The sequence below is a fragment of the Odocoileus virginianus genome, chromosome 30 (genome assembly GCF_023699985.2).
Source record: "Odocoileus virginianus isolate 20LAN1187 ecotype Illinois chromosome 30, Ovbor_1.2, whole genome shotgun sequence".
Classification (NCBI taxonomy): Eukaryota; Metazoa; Chordata; class Mammalia; order Artiodactyla; family Cervidae; genus Odocoileus; species Odocoileus virginianus.
Genome location: NC_069703.1, coordinates 31,877,038 through 31,886,928, shown reverse-complemented (window position 1 = coordinate 31,886,928; position 9,891 = coordinate 31,877,038). Strand labels below are relative to the sequence as shown.

The window sequence follows — 9,891 nt, the reverse complement described above, 5'->3', positions numbered from 1 at the left end:
CAGGGGCAGTCCTGGGTGTTTCTGCCCTACCTGGGGGAATATCTCATTTAATCCCCATAAAGACCCTGTGGGGACTTTCCTGGCGGCACAGTGGTTAAGAATTGGCCTTTCAGTGCACGGGACACAGAGTCGATCCCTCGTCAGGAAACAGATCCCACGTGCGGCAGAGCTACTAAGCCCCGGCACTGCAAATAGAGAAAGCCTGCACACCGCCGCGACAAGCAGCCAGCACAGCCAAAACAATAATAATAAAAAAGACCCTATGAAGCAGGTCAGCTTCACTTTACAGCCGAGGAAACCAAGACACAGAGGTTAAGTAAATGTCAAGGTCACACAGCAAGTCATAGAAGAGTCAGGATTTGAACCCAAGCAGTCTGGTTCCAGAACCTGGGTTGCCCATGGAGTCTCCCTGCAGCGTGCTGGTCAGGTCCACGTGCCAAGGCCCAGTCAGTGCCCCCGGGACCCTGCTTGCTCTGACTCGGTGGCTGTGATCCCTTGGCTCGGATTGCGGCAAAACCCCTAGGTTCCATGTCCCACTGGCTCCTGCCCATCTGACGTTCCTTCCAGGAGTAGGGGCAGGGATGGTAGCGGGAATGGGCACATCCTTCCCCGCGCTTCAGGCACAGATGCTGGACCGCCCCGCGGCTCTCTTCCTGCAGCATCAGCACCGTTGAGGTGACTCCCACAGGAAGTCATTCGAACCAAGAGGTAAATGGACCATAGAGGATGCAGGCAGCAGCCTCGAAATGGATCTCAAGGGGCAGCTTACTTGCAGGAGAACCTTGGAAGAGGTCTGCGGTGTCTCTTTTTTTGCTAGGACTCCATGTGGTGAAGTGCCAGCTGATAGTTAGCAGGGAGTGGGGAACCGGTTGAAGAAGCTGGGTCCCTGCCAACCAGATTTACAGAGAGACGATCTGGACATTCCTGACCCTGGTAACAAGCTGTCCCTGGGTCAGGCACGATGCTAAGTAATTCATGTCGCTTACCACACTGACTCCTCCTGACCCTATACTATTATTATTATTTTTTTTAACAGACAATTTGAGTGAAGCTGAAACTCCAATACTCTGGCCACCTGATGCAAAGAACTGACTCATTTGAAAAGACCCTGATGCTGAGAAAGATTAAAAGCTGGAGGAGAAGGGGGTGACAGAGGATGAGATGGTTGGATGGCATCACCGACTTGATGGATGTGAGCTTGAGTAAACTCCTGAAGTTGGTGATGGACAGGGAGGCCTCGGGTGCTGCGGTCCATGGGGTTGCAAAGAGTCAGACACGACTGGGCGACTGAACTGAACTGAACTGAACTGAGTGAACCTAAGAGAGGTTAAAAACCTTGCCCAAAGTCACAGAGCTACTAACTGATACATCTGGGACTTGAACTGGCAGTCTCATTCCAGTGCCTCTGCATTTACTACACGGCTGGAGCTAAATCCACAGAAGCAAGAGAAAAACCTTCCTGATGCAGAGTGGGGCTGTCAGCAACAGAGATGAAAGCAACCAGAGGCAAGTGAGTAGGAGTCCCCCAGCCTGAGGGTCAAGAGCTCAGGGTCTGCAGTCCCAACAGAGTTGGGTTGGAAGCCTGTCTCTGACTTGTATCTCTGGGTCACATGGACAAGTGACTTCACCTCTTTGAGCCTCAGGTTTCTAATCTGTAAAATGGGTATATTAGAGGCCTACCTCCTGGCATCATTATGACAAAACGAATTGATGTGCCAAGCACAGTACCTGGCCTGGAGTAAGGGGTCCTCAAGTCTGGACTGTGTGTCTGATTCAGCAACAGAGTGTCAGGGGCCAAGCTAAAGCTGCGTGAACAAAACAGGGCTGAGTATTAAAGGTGAGTGGACAGCTCTGGCCTGGGTTGGGGAAGATGGGATGAAGAACAAAGTTGGTCAAGGTCAGACCTCCCAATAGGCTTGTGATGAAGCTCTCAGAAAGGGGATCTCAGGAAAGGCTTCAAGGTCCAAAGAATTGAAAGGACAGAAGTAAAAGTAGTGAGGGGTTCCGATCCCTGACCAGCTTATCCTCTCAATTCCACCACTGAGCCTTAGAAGAATGATAAAGAGTATCCATGCCTCTTAAGAAACAATGTATAATCAAAGCATGCTCACATCGATTAATTAATTGGAACTTTCTAAATAGGGGAAAAATATAGATTGTTATCCCCATTTTAAGGATCAGGGGCCTGATGATGGGAAAGATTAAAGGCAGGAGGAGAAAGGGACGACAGAGGATGAGATGGTTTGATGGCATTACTGACTCGATGGACATGAGTTTGAGCAAGCTCTGGGAGCTGGTGGTGGACAGGGAGGCCCGGCGCGCTGCAGTCCGTGGGGTCACAAAGAGTTGGACACGACTGAGAGACTGAGCTGAACTGAACTGAAGGATCAGGAGACTGAGGCTCAAAGGGAAAGTAACACAACAGAATTGGAGTTCCTGTAGCAGAGCCTCCTCTATGCTGTGGACTGAATGCATCCCCTTTAAGTTCCTATTTTGAGGCCTTGATGCCCAGTGGGATGGTGTTTGGAGGTGGGGCCTCCCAGGGATAATTAGATTTCGATGAGGTCATGATTATGGAGCCCCTGTGATGGGTTTGCACAAGCAGAGGAAGAAACCAGAGCTGTCTTTCTCCACCTAGCGAGCAAAAAGCAAGAAGGCACCCAGCTGTGTGTAAAGCAGTAAGTAGTTCTCCCCAAGAACTCGACCTTGCTGACCACCTGATCTCAGACGTCTAGCCTCCAAAACTATGTGAAGTAAATTCTTTAAGCCACCCATTGATGGTATTTTTGTTACAGCGGCACAGGCTGACTGAGACATTGTTAAAACCAACCTACTGCTTTGCTCAGCTGGAGCTTGAGCGTTGCAGAAGCCAGCCCCACTGGCCACAGGTATTCAGATCTGCTGATCAAAGTTAGTGACCAGGGCTGGGGGCGAAGATGCTCAAAGGGATCCAGCCCAAGATCACCCATTCTCTTCCCCCAGTTTGCTGGTAACATCCCCCGAAGGCTCTGCTGCCCCTCTCTTGGGGAAGCCAGAGTGCGTCCTTCCTGGTGTTGGGCAGATCTTTCTCCTCCTCCTCCTCTGGACAGCAGGCACACCACGCTTCTCCGCCCCTCTGAAGGGGTGGGCGTGTGTCTTGTCGGGCCAGTGAGCAGGGCGGAAGTGAAGTGGGCCACTTCCAGGCAGAAGCTGTAATAGCCAGTGTGCAATTGGCCATGTCTTATTCCCTGCTATGGTGATCAGAGACACGTGTCCGTGAGGGGCCTCTGTTATCCTGGGCCTGAAAGTGACAGTGTGCCTGACTCCCAGACGTGCGGCTCAAGCCAGAATGAAAACACTGCCGCTTGTTATAGCACCATCAACTCATCTACTAGGAGTCAGTCCATGGATGGGTCTCAGTAACTATGGTCCCAAGGGCAGAAGCCACACTACGGAGACAAGAGTAAGAGGCGGGGAAAGGGGAGATTGGCCAGTGAGTCTGCTAGAACGCAAGCTCCATGAAGGCAGAGTCTTGCATGTTTTGTAGACAGTTGTATGCCCAGTGCCTGGCAATCATTAAATGTTAAATAAATGAAGGAATGCCCTAGGGTGAGGTGGGCAATGCAGAAGCAAAAGACGTGAAGAGCAACAGGCATGGCCCTTGCAGGGATAGTCATTCACTCATTCATTCACAAACTCTACAAATATTAAATGCTGGTCACATTAGATCTCTAAATTTCCCCAATAATTTGACCAGAAAAAGGCCAAGTGAATCCACTTAAGACAGGGTAGAAAATGTTGTAGGAAATGGTGAGAGGAGAAAAGTTTTCAACATGGATTTCATTTTAAGAAATGAAACTAAAAATATAAAAATAAAATCTTACATTATTAAGATAAGATTGCAACTGCAACCACATGCTAAAATTTTCAAGGATCATGGGAATTCCCTGGTGGTCCGGTTCTTAAGACTCTGCCCTTACACTGCAGGGACACAAGTTTGATCCCTGGTCAGGGAACTAAGATTTCACATACCATGTGGCCAAAAAAAAAAAATTTACAAAGAATAAAACAGGCATGGTTGGGGCGGTAACATTTTTGAACCTTATATGCTAGAATGATGTGACTTTTTTATTTCATATTTCACCGTCTCAGCAGAGTGATTGAAGTTTCCTACCATAAACACCAGGTTTCCCTGGTGGCTCAGAAGGTGAAGCATCTGCCCACAATGCGGGAGACTCGTGTTCGATCCCTGGGTCGGGAAGATCCCCTGGAGAAGGAAATGGCAACCCACTCCAGTATTCTTGCCTGGAAAATCCCATGGACAGAGAAGCCTTGTAGGCTACAATCCATGGGGTCGCGAAGAGTTGGACACAACTGAGCGACTTCACATCACCATAAACTCAGTGTGGCCAATTTTCTCTCCTTGTGTTAGTAATTGGCCTACCTCTGCCAACTTCTCATTTGTCTACGACTTTGGGTGGGATTAAAAGAGTCCTCCATCTTCCCCTTTGATTGGAGTCATTAAAACCCACAACTTTCGCAGGACGGCAGTTTTACCATGCAGTCTGTGGCATCGTATGGTCAGCTGCTGACCCCACCCAACAACCAAAGAGGACCGGATGGACACAGGTGTTACGCGACGGGCAGGGACTGATGCTGGCGAGGAGAGATGGTCATGCAGGGACTACATTTTAAGTGGTTCTTCTGTTCTGTTAAGAATTTTTGGGTAACTTACAGCCTCACACTTGTGGGGTCTCAGATGGTGATTACCCAGATCCCTGCAAAGGGTCTGCACACATAGATCAGGAAGACCAATCTCTCCTCCAGGCTCCTTTTGTGTCTGTGCTGGAGAATCCCCTGCAGCTGCCATCCTGACCCTGCGTCTCACTGTCTCAGAGGGGCACCCATGGAAGGAACCACTGGGCCGATGTTCTGCATCCAGCAGTTTGACCCCTAGTGCAGTTAGAGGAGGAGGGAGAAGAATCTAGCAAAGGGCTTTCAAACTGGGGACTGGAATCCCCCTCCCCTCCCCACCCAGATCCTGGTGAGGAGCCAAGCTGTGAAAGTCCAACTCCTCACAGCAAAGAGTCGGACGCGACTGAGCGACCGAGCCTGCACGCACTCCCCGAGGTCCAGACCTGATCGCCGTGCTCCCTGCTCCCCGACTGTCAACAGTCTGAACTGCATGTCGGACCCAGCCTCCTTGATGGTCACCCCCAAGCTGCCTCTGAAGCCTGGTCTGGTGTCATGCCTCCACTCTTGCCCTCAGTCCCTGAAAAGATAGAATATTTGCAGCCCTGCCCCAACCCCATGTCCTTACCAAGTTCCTCCCTCAACCCAGAGCACGCGTGTGCCATCTACATGTTTCTAAAGCTACTGATCCTCCTGGCCCTTTCAAGTCCCACCTCCTCCCTGAAGCCTCTCCCCATCCTTTATCTGCGGGTGATTGCTCCCCGCTCTGAGCCCCCTGGGACGCAGGCTGGCTCAGCCACATCCTTCTGTGATCATCGCCTTCGGCAGTGGTCCTAAGATCTCTTCTGAAGGAAGCACTAGTGCCTTCGCCGGTCACCTCCTCTCAAGACACCCAGCAGCTACTCAGGAATTGTCTGTGGGATCTGCCCACCTCCTCACTTCACTTCTGCTGAAATGGCTCTGCCATTTGCTGTGTGACCTCCAACCAAGCCCTTCGAGCTCTCCAAGACTCAGTTCCGTCATCTGCAAAATGAGGACGAAATAAAACCCCACGGGGAAGATACCTGGTAAGGAGTCATCACTGAGCGGGGAGGACCCCCAGTACTGGTCCCCTCCCTCCAGCTGCAGTTTCTGTGTTTCCTGGGGAGGCTCATCCCTCCGGGCCAGGACTAAAGTGAGGCAAGGCACTGGCCAGCGGAGGCAAAAACTCCTCAGGGTCCAGTCTCTGGCCTTCTCCTCTCTCCTCTCCCAAAGTGGCTGACGCCTGCCCTGCTCCAGCCTGTGAGCAGATGGCTTCCACCTGCCTGTCTCCACTCGGCCTTCAGCTCTGGGCTTCAGGTTCTCACAAGACTCCTTGGAGTCTCCTTGTGGCTAGCTCGAAGAGACCTCAGGTTGAAGAGTTCATGTCATGGGCACTGTTTTGCCTCATCCTGGGTAACTGATGCATCTCACTTTCCACACTTGAGACTGCAATGCCCAGCACAGAGCCTGGTGCAAAGCAGGCCCCCAGTGATTAAGGATATTCATTCCTTTCCCTCTTTCCACCCTAGGTGGTTCTATTCATGCCGACTGATGTACTTGATACAAGCCGGCCAAGACTCCTGCTCCTCCTAGCTCTGCCTGTCCTCACACCTCTGGCCATATGTGAATGCTCCCCAGACCCTCCTCATTCACCCATGTATCCACATCCCTCCACCAATTCCTTCAGGTCCCCACTCGAATGTCACCTCCTCCAGGAAGCCCTCTCAGCTCCACACAGAACACCCCGAGTCCCAGCCCACTCTCTCAGAGAGTTTCATGGGCCAGCCATTCTGCTGGCTAAGTAACCCCAGAGAACACAGGTTAGGGAAAGTTTCCAGCTGGATTTTCATCAGGCAGTGCCCCATGGACACATGCTCTTCAAGGAATTTGAAAGTGAAAGTGAAAGTCATTTAGTCATGTCTGACTCTTCGCGAACCTATGGACTGTCCATGGACTTCTCCAGGCCAGAATACAGGAGTGGGTAGCCTTTCCCTTCTCCAGGGAATCTTCCCAACCCAGGGATCAAACCCGGGTCTCCTGCTTTGTAGGCGGATTCTTTACCAGCTGAGCCACCAGGGAAGCCCAGGACCACTGGCGTGGGCAGCCTGTCCCTTCTCCAGGGGGTCTTCCCCACCCAGGAATCGACGGGGTCTCTGGCCTTGCAGGCGGACTCTACCAGCTGAGCTCTCAGGGAAGCCCTCAAGGAGTTTAACGGGATGAAAAGATTTGCGCATCCCTGGTAACTTGGGGTCATATTTTGTCCACTGATCCCACTGGACTGTTCCCCATGCCCTGAGGGAAGTCTGTTGATGTCTCGTTTACAGTGACCCTCTGCTTGGCCTGGCCCAAGCCACCCTCCCAGTGTGGCTGAACTGGGAACGGCCATGAAACCACAGGCAACCTAAGTCAGCTTGGCCACGGGTGACTCGGGTCATGTGGTTGGAGGGGTTTGGCCAGGGGATGCTAAGAGAGACCTGCTCAGCCGGGAGAGAGGACAGTTTGAACCTGAGCAGGAACCCGAGGCCAGGATCCTGGCGGGGCAGGGTGCCTCCCCCCGGTGCCTCTTCCACTGTCCCTATTCCCTGGGAGGAGTCCTTTCCCCCAGAACAGCATCAGCACCTTCTATCAGGTGAGGGGAGGCCAGGAGCAAGTAAGCCCCGCTGAGCGAGGGAAACGCTGCTCTGGCCTCCGGGACGGGACCAGCAGCACCCGTCCACCAGGCAGCAGCCCATGGCCAGTGGCCGGAGTCCCTTAGGCGGTCATCTGGCTGGGGTTTGGGGCTGGCTTCCTACAGACCCGGAGTTACCTAAGGCTGGGGAGCGAGCATCCCCGTCCCCCTAAGCCCAGGACCCTTGGCCCGTCTCAGAGGAGCCGTGGGGTACGCGGGCAGCCATCAGGGCACAGTGTCCATCTCTCCACTGCCCTGGCTTAGCACCTGTGGGGGGCGGTGGGGAGGGTCTGGTTGGAATCAGCGGAAGCTCTGTCCCGGGGGAGGGATGCTGACCCAGGCTGGGTGACAAGTACTGCCTGCAGTCAACGTGTCAGGTCGTGGGAATCCTGGAAGACAACCTCTGGGTCAAGTTCAGCCCACAGCTGCCTGCACATGTGCATGTGTGGGCACACACACAGATACACCCCACACTGTCCCTGCACGCCAGCAGACACAGGGATCCCCCACACGTGCCCCTGAACACGTCAGCACGTTTACCCACGCACCATGCCCCCCCACCCCCTTACCACCCCGAGGCTCCCTCCCTTCACACCTTCTAGGGACGCACAGCCCCCGCAGGTCTCTAGGGCAGACATCCTGCGGGCACCACGCCCCCCACCCCACCCCACCGCCCCCGCCCCCCGCCCAGCGCTCAGGGCCCCTGCCCTCCAGCCGGGCCCCCTCCCCCAGTTCCAGCTAAGCGAGGGAGCTTCAGGTGCCCTCTGCCCTTCAGCTTCGGGCAGGACGTCGGGATTCATCCAGCGCCCCTGAGTCTCTGTCCAGATCCCGGGGCTGGGGAATCCAGGGAGGAGGAGAGGAAGGGCGCTCAGCCCGCTCTTAAATCTTCAAAAAAAAAAAAAAAAAGGAAAAGACAGGAAGGAAAGGGAGCAGGAAGGTGCCTGCGGCTCTCGGAGGCGAGGTGGGGGAGGGGGAGGGTCTAGCATCCCCCCTTCCCCGCGCCAACGCCGGCGCCCACCGAGCCTGGGTCTGCGCCGCGGGGCGGGCGGGGCGGAGGGAGCCTCGGGCTCGGGCTGTGGGCGACGCCGCGGGAGATGTTATGACGGGACTTCCAGCCCGGCTTGACGTGTTGGCAGACGCCACTGCTGCGCGAGGGTGCCAGGCTCCCCTCCCCTCCCGCAGCCTGCCGCGGACCCCTGCTCCCTCCCAGAGCCCCACTTACCTGGCAGGAGCCTGGGGGTTCGGGGCTCTGAGAAGGGCTCGAGGATCAGCTAGCGGCTGGCTTTGGGGACAGTCACACGCCCAGTGCCCGGAGGGCAGCGGCACGAGCCCCGCAGCCCGGGGAGGACAGCCCGCAGAGCTCCCGCTGGCCCCGGGGCGCTGGAGACTGGGAGAGGGCGCGGGGAGACGGTGGAACAGGTGTCAGGGCGGGTGTGGGGAGGGGAGGGCGCAGAAACACTTAGCGGGCGGGAGATGCTGAGATTCATCCCCGGGAAGAAAAAGAGAACTAGCCACTCACACAGCCGGAGCGCTCCAGAAAGGGGCGGGGGGCGGGGGAGAGGGGGAGGGAAGGGGAGGGAACCGGCAGCAACATGTGGTCCTGTGATCTCTCACTTCTGTCGCCGGAGCATCCTGAGCCCTGGGTCCGGCGGGTCCCCCATCCCACTAGTGCGGGCGCGCAGTGCACACACGCTGATGTGTGCACACGCTGATGTGTGCACACGCTCACACACACACACACACACCCTGGGGACAGCCCAGCAGCCCCGTCCTCATCCCCACACAAACTGGGCCAGCCCTTACCTCACTCCCGAAGCAACAGGTGTCTGGATAAACGCTCCCTGCTGTCCACAGCCCCAGCCCAGAGCTGCTGGAGGGGGCACCCAGGGCAGGGCTCCGGTTCCAAGCCCAGCGCCCGTGGCCCCGGCAGCCGGCTTGATCGATGCCCACATTGCAGTGGCTGCTTAGGTGGCCTGCAGGAAGCAGAGCCATTTGTTTTGTCAGAGCGTAACCATGACAATCACCCCATGCGCACACCGCTGGTGCAGCTCCCCCCTCGCCCTTTCCCTCCCCCCTCCTCCGGAGCACAGGAGAAGGCCGAGGCCACTTAGCAGCCTCTGCTAATTCCTGCTGGGACTGATGGAAAGGGCCAGGCCAGCAGTCACAGGCCTGCGGGCAGCCCCTCCCTGGGGAACAGGGCTGCCTTGGGCCAGCACTGGACAGGGCCTCTCTGGGCCCTGGGTGGGGGGGCCCTCTGCCCAAGATCGGAGCCAGGCTGGCCTTGTCTACATCTCCTTGACCCCCAGCAAGTGTCCCCCAGCATTTTAGGACCGAGTAATAGACCCTGACCGTCCATTTCCCCCTCAGCCCCTGCCCTGCTGGGGCCACGATGAATCAGGCAGATGGCTCTGGTTATCTCGCTGATCACAGGCCCGTTATTGCCGAGACCTTTGGCCGTGCCTGTGCAGCCTTAGAGCCCTGAGATGTTACCGCCTGCCCCGGTCATGCCAAAGCCACAAAGAAAGTATCTA

The 9,891-nt window shown here is 55.5% G+C and overlaps 1 long non-coding RNA gene across 2 annotated transcripts; it reads right to left on the bottom strand.

Annotated features, from left to right (window-relative positions):
• Positions 1-4,225: 4,225 nt before the first annotated feature.
• LOC110140660 (uncharacterized) lies at positions 4,226-9,329 on the bottom strand. Of its 2 annotated transcripts, none has more exons than XR_002314807.2 (3): positions 9,164-9,329; positions 5,118-5,694; positions 4,226-4,932 (listed from the first exon to the last, which is right to left on the bottom strand). It is a non-coding gene; the product is annotated as an uncharacterized lncRNA (long non-coding RNA). The 2 variants fall into 2 exon arrangements; XR_002314808.2 differs by lacking the exon at positions 9,164-9,329 and adding an exon at positions 8,583-8,775.
• Between the last annotated feature and the right edge of the window lie 562 nt (positions 9,330-9,891).